Source organism: Triticum dicoccoides, chromosome 6B (assembly GCF_002162155.2).
Source record: "Triticum dicoccoides isolate Atlit2015 ecotype Zavitan chromosome 6B, WEW_v2.0, whole genome shotgun sequence".
Taxonomy (NCBI): Eukaryota; Viridiplantae; Streptophyta; class Magnoliopsida; order Poales; family Poaceae; genus Triticum; species Triticum dicoccoides.
In genome coordinates this window covers 71,979,561-71,989,405 of record NC_041391.1, presented here as the reverse complement: position 1 = coordinate 71,989,405, position 9,845 = coordinate 71,979,561, and positions in this window count along the sequence as shown.

The following is a 9,845-nucleotide window of genomic DNA, read 5'->3' as shown; positions in this document are numbered from 1 at the left end:
GGTATGTTATAACAACTGCTAGCTAATCCTTATGTAGGAGATGGAACCGAACATCCTAATATGCGCTTGATATATTGATACGTCTCCAACGTATCTATAATTTTTTATTATTCCATGCTGTTTTATTATCAATCTTGGATATTTTATAATCATTTTATAGTCATTTTATATCATTTTTTGGTAGTAACCTATTGACATAGTGACAAGTGCAGTTGTTGTTTTTTGCATGTTTTTTACATCGTAGGAAATCAATATCAGACGGATTCCAAATGGCACGAAGCTTTACGATGATTTTTTATGGACCAAAAGGAAGAAGTTGGGCCCTTGTTGCACCTGGGGGGAATCCCGAGGAGGGGACAACCCACCAAGGCGCGCCAGGAGGCCTAGGCGCGCCCTGGTGGGTTGTGCCCACCTCGGGTGCCCCCCGGACCGCCTCCTTGCTCTATAAATACCCCAATATTCCAGAAACCTTAGGGGAATCGACGAAATATTCATCCAATCGCCGCATAGTCCAGAACCACCAGATCCAATCTAGACACCATCACTGAGGGGTTCACTACTTCCATTGGTGCCTCTCCGATGATGCGTGAGTAGTTCTTTGTAGACCTTTAGGTCCGTAGTTAGTAGCTATATGGCTTCCTCTCTCTCTCTCTCTTGATTATCAATACAATGGTCTCTTGGAGATCCATATGATGTAAGTCTTTTTGCGATGTGTTTGTTGGGATCCGATGAACTTCGAGTTTATGATCAGTTATATCTTTTTATATCCATGAAAGTTATTTGAGTTTCTTTGATCTCTTATATGCATGATCTCTTGTAGCCTCGTATTTCTTCTCCGATATTTGGGTTTTGTTTGGCCAACTTGATCTATTTATCTTGCAATGGGAAGAGGTGCCCGGTAGTGGGTTCGATCTTACGGTGCTTGATCCCAGTGACAGAAAGGGAACCGACACATATGTATCGTTGCTACTCAGGATAAAAAGATGGGATCTATATCTATGCAATAGATATACAGATCTTGTCTACATCATGTCATCGTTCTTATTGCATCACTCTGTTCCATGAACTTAATACACTAGGTGCATGCTAGATAGCGGTCGATGTGTGGAGTAATAGTAGTAGATGCAGGAGGAGTCGGTCTACTAATCTTGGACTTGATGCCTATGTAATGATCATTGCCTGGATATTGTCATAATTATTTGAAGTTCTATCAATTTCCCAACAGTAATTTGTTTACCCACTGTTTGCTATCTTTCTCGAGAGAAGCCACTAGTGAAACCTATGGGCCCTGGGTCTCTTTTCATCATATTTGCCATTGCGATCTATTTTCTCTTGCATTTATTTTCAGATCTATTAAACCAAAAATACAAAAATACCATGCTGCAATTTATTTGTTCCGTGATATATTTATCCTATCTACCACTTTTTACCTCATGTTATTTTCCTACTTGAGGTGTCGTACCCCGAAGGGATTGACAATCCCTTTAACACGTCGGATTGCGAGGTGTTGTTATTTGTGTGCAGCGGTTGTTTATGTTGTGTTGCTTGGTTCTCCTACTAGTTCGATAACCTTGGTTTCATATTTGAGGGAAATACCTACCGCCGCTGTGCTGCATCATCCCTTCCTCTTTGGGGAAATACCGATGTAGCTTCAAGCGACATCAAAAGGAATTTCTGGCGCCGTTGCCGGGAGGTTCTTCAACATAACCAAGTTCCTAATCACAAATCTCATCTCCTTGCAATTTAAATTATTCGCCATTTTCCTCTCATTTTCCTCTCCACCACTTCACAAAGATTTGTCGTTTTATTCGCCTCTCTTTTTCCGTTCGTCGTTTTCTTGTCGGATCTGTTTTTGAGTGCAATCTTGTTGTGTGGTCATCATGACTCAAGAGAACACCAAACTATGTGACTTCTCAAAGCCCAATAGCAATGATTTTATTGGCACTCCGCTTGCTCCTCCCGCTACTAGTGCGGAGACTTATGATATTAATTTTGCTTTGCTGAATCTTGTTATGAAAGACCAATTTTCTGGTACTCCTAATGAGGATGTCACGTCCCATCTTAATACATTCGTGGAATTATGTGATATGCAAAAGAAAAAAGATGTGGACAATGATGTTGTCAAGATGAATTATTTCTGTTTTCTTTGCGTGATTCTACAAAAATTTGGTTCTTTTCTTTGCCTCGCAATAGTATCAATTCTTGGAATAAGTGCAAAGATGCTTTTATCACTAAGTATTTTCCTCCCGCAAAAATTATTTCCCTTAGAACCAAGATCATGAATTTCAAGCAACTTGAACATGAGCATGTTGCAAAATCTTGGTAAAGGATGAAAATGATGCTAAGGAATTTCCCAACTCATGGGTTAAATCTTTGGATGATCATACAAAAAATTTATGCGGGGTTGAATTTTGTTTCTCGTAATATTTTAGATTCCGCCACGGGTGGTACTTTTATGGAGATTACCTTGGGTGAAGCCACCAAATTGCTTGATAATATTATGGAAAATTATTCACAATGGCATACCGAAAGGGCTCCCACTAGTAAAAAAAATAATTCGGTTGAAGAAATTTCTTCTTTGAGTGAAAAAGTTGATGCTCTTGTGAAATTGGTTGCTAGTAAAAGTGCTCCTGTTGATTTAATGATATGCCTTTGTCTACTTTGATTGAGAAAAATAGTGATTCCATATATGTGAATTTTATTTCCTACAATAATTTCAACAACAATGCTTATAGAGGTAATTTTAATCCTAGGCCTTTTCCTAGTAATTCCTCTAATAATTATGGTAATTCCTATGGAAATCAATATTACAATAATAATAGGAATATCTCTGATTTTGTGAATAATATTAACGAATTTATCAACACACAAAAGGTTTTCAACACTTCCATAGAAGAAAAGTTGAATAAGATTGATGATTTGTCCAGAAGTGTTGATTGAATTTCTCATGATGTGGAAAATCTTGAGATGAAAATTTTTGTGCCTAAAGTAGATGAATAAATTAAAGCTCTTTATGTTTCTATGTATGAAAGTAAGAAAAGAACCACTATGCATAGAGCTAAAAGTGATTTTTTAGAAAAGGCGTTTTCTAGTTACTTCTTTCGCAAAAGTGCTGAAGATCTTTAAATGATTGGTGTTTATTTTATTGATTCCTTGTTTAGTAAAATTAAGATTGATGAAAAAGGGATTGGAGAAGAGTCAACTTTAGGTAGAAGGCGCCCCAATATTTCGGAGGGTGAAAATCATGTTGAGAAAATTGATAAAAGTGGGTTTAAAGAGGTCAAAACTTTAGCTAGTGATGTGCCCACTCTTTTGGATTACAAAGACTTTAATTATGAGAGTTGCTATTTAATTGATTGTATTTCTTTGTTTCAATCCATGCTAAATTAACCCCAAGCCTATGAACAAAATAAAGCTTTTACTAAACATATTGTTGATGCTATGATGGAAGCTTTGGAAGAAAAATTGGAATTAGAAGTTTCAACTCCTAGAAAATTGCATGATGAGTGGGAACCTACTATCAAAGTCAAGATTAAAAATTATTAGTGTTTTGCTTTGTGTGACTTGGGTGCTAGTGTTTCTACAATTCCGAAATCTTTATGTGATGTGCTTGGCCTTACCAATCTTGAAGAATGCTCTTTGAATTTGCACTTGGCGGTTTCTACTATTAAAAAGCCTATGGGAAGAATTAATGATGTTCTTATTCTTTCAAATAGAAACTATGTGCCCATAGATTTTATTTTTTTTATATTGATTGCAATCCGTCTTGTCCAATTAGTCTTGGTAGAACATTTTTACGCACTATCGGTGCAGTGATTGATATGAAGGAAGGCAATATTAAGTTCCAATTTCCTTTGAGGAAGGGTATGGAACACTTTCCTAGAACAAGAATTAAGCCACCATATGAATCAATCATGATGGCATATTATGGATCTAGTACCAAAGATGACAAAACTTAGATCCTTGCTTTATGCCTAGATAAGGGCGTAAAACTATAGCGCTTGTTGGGAGGCAACCCAATGAATAAAATTTACTTTTGCTTTTTGATTTCTTTTCTTGTGTGTTAACACAATTATTCTACTGGTATGATTGTGTTTTTTGTGTTTTAATTAGTGTTTCTGCCAAGTAAAAGCTTTAGGATCTTCTGGCGTGATAGTTGTTTGATCTTGCTGAAAAAGACAGAAACTTTGCCCTCATGAAAATAATTTTCATAAATCACAGAAAAGAGATTTTTCCCTGATTCGATTTGCAGAATATTAATATGCAAAACTCTGGTCTTCCTAATTTGGTAGATTTTTTGGAGTCCCATAAGTATACGAAAGTTCTAGATTACTACAGACTGTTCCGTTTTGACAGATTCTGTTTTCTTTGTGTTGTGTGCTTATTTTGATGGATCTATGGTTTTCTTTGATGAGTTTTTGCCATAGAATAGTTTCAATAAAGTAGATATAATACAAAAGCAAAATAATAATTGGTTTGACACAGCACTTATAGTAGTGGTTTGCTTTCTTTTACTAACGGATCTCACAAGGGTTTTGCTGAGTTTTGTGTGATTGAAGTTTTCAAGTTTTGGGTTATCTTATGATGGATGAAAGAAGGATAGAAGAGCCTAAGCTTGGGGATGCCCCGACATCCCAAGCTATTATCGAAGAATGAGCAACCAACTAAGCTTGGGGAGGCCCCCGAGTGGCATCCCCTCTTTCTTCTAACGACCATCGGTATTTTACTCGAGGCTGTATTTTTATTCGTCACATGATATGTGTTTTGCTTAGAGCGTCTTGTATGATATGTGTATTTTCTTGTTTTATTTTGTGTTTGAAGTCATCAATCCTTGCTGGACACACCCATTTGAGACAGCCAAAATTATGTCATGACTTGTTAGAATTGCTCTCTATGCTTCACTTAAATTTTTATGAGCAATGGACTTGCTCTAGTGCTTCACTTATATATTTTTTAGCATGGTGTGCTTAGTACTTTTGAATAAATGCGCTCTTGCTTCACTTAGATTTATTTGAGAGTTAGTAAAATTTTGAAGAAGTTCTCTCTTGCTTCACTTAAATTACTTTTAGAGAAAGAAAATATGTTATGCTCGTGATCTTCACTTATATTTGTTTGAGCTTATGAAAAGCAACACATGAAAATTAGCCCTAAAGTGGAAGATATCCAAGAAGGATAAAGGAAGAAAAAATATATGTCATGAAGATCATTGGACAAAATAAACTTGATTCTTAGTAATAGTTTTGAGATATGATGTTGTGATATGTGAGTTATGTTGATGAGTAATTGTGCTCTAGTAAGAATATTGGTGTTAAGGTTTGTGATTCCCTATGCATGCACGAAAGTCAATAGTCATGCAATGAAAATTATATCCTACTTGTGGTGCATTATTCGGTGTTAATTATGCTTAATGCCTGCTTATGAGATTATTCGTTTCTTGGTTGGTCGCTTCTCAATCTTTTTGCTAGCCTTCATTTTGCACCAAGTATGACCTCTACTTGTGCATCCAAAATCCTTTAAACCAGTTTTGCCACATGAGTCCACTATATATACCAATATGCGATATTCTTTTGCCGTTCTAAGAAAATTTGCATGTGCCATCTCTAATTTTCAAAATAAACTGTTCTTTTCTGTGTTTGTTTCACTCGCGGAACGGTAACGGGTGGCTAATATTTTCCATGTTGGATGTGTTATTCTCACAATGAGTGTTTATTCACTTGTCATTGAACAAGAGTAAGGCAAATGTTTTAGGTATGCCTAGTCCCGAAATGCAAAAATGAATTTACTTTATGTTGTCAAATAATAAATTCCTTGGAAAGTGTTGGTATGGAGGGCAACCGTGGATACGGCTAGCCATGGAAAGTGAAAGTATGGTGGAAAAAGAAATAAACTTTATTTTCTGTTTGGGAACCGCCTATGATATATCTAGCATGGAAAGTGTTGGGAACTCCGAGTCATTTTCGTTGGTGGGATGAATACACCTCCCAAAAAAAATTATATCTAATTTTTCACTTTGAGCTGTGGCACCTCTACAAATCCCCACTTCCCTCTGCGAAGGGCTTTTCTTTTACTTTATGCATTTTTTTTGAAATTGAGTCTCCATCCTCTCTTATAAAAGCACCAACTAGGAGGCAATATGATCGTACTTAAGTATTTGGTGTAGCTAATATTCGAGTGTGTTTCATGAATGGATCAATGCTTGAGCATGATGGGCTAGGGATAACTTGTTTTAGCATTATATTTTGAAAGACATGGTTGCTTGTTGATATGCTTGAGTATCTAAATTATTATGTCAAAACTAGACTATTGCTTTGAATCACATAAAAGTCCAAATGTCCATGCTATAAAGAAAAGAATATGATATGACATGATAAACATCACTCCACATCAAAAATTCTGTTTTTATCACTTACCTACTCAAGAATGAGCAGGAGTTAAGCTTGGGGATGCTGATACGTCTCCAACGTATCTATAATTTTTTATTATTCCATGTTGTTTTATTATCAATATTGGATGCTTTATAATCATTGTATAGTCATTTTATATCATTTTTGGTAGTAACCTATTGGCATAGTGCCAAGTGCCAGTTGTTGTTTTCTGCATGTTTTTTACATCGTAGGAAATCAATATCAGACGGAGTTCAAATGCCACGAAGCTTTACGATGATTTTTTATGGACCAAAAGGAAGAAGTTGGGCCCTGGTTGCACCTGGGGGAGCCCCGAGGAGGGGACAACCCACCAGGGCGCGCTAGGAGGCCCAGGCGTGCGCTGGTGGGTTGTGCCCACCTCAGGTGCCCCCCGGACTGCCTCTTTGCTCTATAAATACCCCAATATCTAGAAACCCGAGTCGACGAAATATTCATCTAGCCACCACAGAGTCCAGAACCACCAGATCCAATCTAGACACCATCACTGAGGGGTTCACCACTTCCATTGGTGCATCTCCGATGATGCGTGAGTAGTTCTTTGTAGACCTTCGGGTCCATAGTTAGTAGCTAGATGGCTTCCTCTCTCTCTCTCTCTGTGACGCCCCCGATTCAATCGTACACTAATCATGCATGCAAATGTGTACGATCAAGATCAGAGACTCACGGGAAGATATCACAACACAACTCTAAAACATAAATAAGTCATACAAGCATCATAATACAAGCCAAGGGCCTCGAGGGCTCGAATACAAGTGCTCGATCATAGACGAGTCAGCAGAAGCAACAATATCTGAGTACAGACATAAGTTACACAAGTTTTCCTTAAGAAGGCTAGCACAAACTGGGATACAGATCGAAAGAGGCGCATGCCTCCTGCCTGGGATCCTCCTAACTACTCCTGGTCGTCAGCAGGTTGCACGTAGTAGTAGGCACCTCCGGTGTAGTAGCGGTCATCGTCGACGGTGGCGTCTGGCTCCTGGACTCCAGCATCTGGTTGCGACAACCAGAAAGAAAGGAAAGGGGGAAAAAGGGGGGAGAAAGCAACCGTGAGTACTCATCCAAAGTACTCGCAAGCAAGGAACTACACTACATATGCATGGGTATATGTGTAAGGAGGCCATATCGGTGGACTGAACTGCAGAATGCCAGAATAAAAGGGGGATAGCTAGTCCTATCGAAGACTACGCTTCTGGCAGCCTCCGTCTCGCAGCACGTAGAAGAGAGTAGATTGAAGTCCTCCAAGTAGCATCTCCAAGTAGCATCTCCAAGTAGCATCTCCAGTAGCATCTCCAGTAGCATCGCATAGCATAATCCTACCCGGCGATCCCCTCCTCATATCCCTAAGGGAGAGCGACCACCGGTTGTATCTGGCACTTGGCAGGGTGTGTTTTATTAAGTATCCGGTTCTAGTTGTCATAAGGTCAAGGTACAACTCCAAGTCGTCCTGTTACCGAAGATCACGACTATTCGAATAGATTAACTTCCCTGCAGGGGTGCACCAACTTACCCAACACGCTTGATCCCATTTGGCCGGACACACTTTCCTGGGTCATGCCCAGCCTCGGAAGATCAACACGTCGCAGCCCCACCTAGGCTCAATGGAGAGGCCAGCACGCCGGTCTAAACCTAAGCGCGCAGGGGTCTGGGCCCATCGCCCTGAGCACACCTGCACGTTGCGTACGCGGCCGGTGAGCAGACCTAGCAACCTCCATTACAAAGGAAGTTGCGTTAACGCAGTCCAACCCGGCGCGCGCCGCTCAGTCACTGACGTCACGAAGTGCTTCGGCTGATACCACGACGTCGGGATACCCATAACTACTCCCGCGTAGATGGTTAGTGCGTATAGGCTCGTAGCCAACTCAGATCAAATACCAAGATCTCGTTAAGCGTGTTAAATATCCGCGAACGCTGAACAGGGCCAGGCCCACCTGTCTCCTAGGTGGTCTCAACCTGCCCTGTCGCTCCGCCACAAAGATCCACACAGAGGGCCGTCGGGACAAAGGTCCTTTCAGCCCCCAATCCGTGAATCACTCACGGGTACTCTTCGAGCTGACCCGACTTTAGTCACCATCTGTATAGTATGTAAGTATGTATAATATATACCCGTGATCACCTCCCGAGTGATCACGGCCCTATAGTATAGCAAGGCAGACTGACAAGAATGTAGGGCCAAAGGTGATAAACTAGCATCCTATACTGAGCATTTAGGATTGCGGGTAAGGTATCAATGACTATAGCAGCAATGACAGGCTATGCATCAGAATAGGATTAACGGAAAGCAGTAACATGCTACACTACTCTAATGCAAGCAGTATAGAGTAGAATAGGCGATATTTGGTGATCAAGGGGGGGCTTGCCTGGTTGCTCTGGCAAGAAGGAGAGGTGTCAACTCCGTAGTCGAACTGGGCAGCAGCAACGTCGGTCTCGTAGTCTACTGGAGAGAAGAGGGGGAAGAAACAATGAATACAATGCAAACAAATGCATATCGATGCATGACATGACAAGTAACGATGCTAGGTGTTCCCAATCGCGGTAGTAGGTGATACGGACGAAGGGGGGAAACATCCGGGAAAGTATTCCCGGTGTTCCGCGTTTTCGGACAAATGAACCGGAGGGGGAAAGTTGCGTGTTTGGTATGTTAGAGGTGTGTGGTGGACGAACGGGCTGCGTATCCGGATTCGTCTCGTCGTTCTGAGCAACTTTCATGTTGAAAATATTTTAATCCGAGTTACGGATTAAAAGATATGATTTTCTAAAGATTTTATTAATTTCTGGAATTTAATTAATTATTTAAATTAATTCGAAAATGGATTTATGACATCAGCATGATGTCATGCTAACGTCAGCAGTCAACAGGGTTGACTGGTCAACCTGACAGTGGGTCCCGCATGTCATTGACTGATAACTAACTAACTAAATTAATTAATTTAATTAGTAGATTAGTCGGGTTAATTAAATGATTAATTAGTCTAATCAGGATTAGTTAATTAATTAATTAACGAATTTAATTATTAATTATTAATTATTAATTATTATTTATTACTAATATTTATTCAAATTTTGTTGTTGTTGTTGTTTTTTTATTATCTATAAACGTTCTGGGGCCGTGGGCCCCAAGTGTCGTAGGGCCATGGGGCCAAGGCGGGGCGGGCTACCGGGTGCGGGCGCACCCGAGCGAGCACAGGGCACGGGCGCCGCCCGAATGGCATTACGGGTGCTGGGCGCTAGCCCGTTTGGGCGCACGCCCAGGCTACCAGGGGGGTGCGCCGGCCACGGCGGGGCGCGCCGGCCACGGCAAGGCGCCGGAGCAGCACAGCGAGGGGGCGGTGGAGGTAGGTGGGCCAAGGCGATAGGGGGGAAACGGCGCCGCGGGGCAGTGGCGGGGCACGACGACGGCGGTAGGGAGCAGTGGCAGGGGGA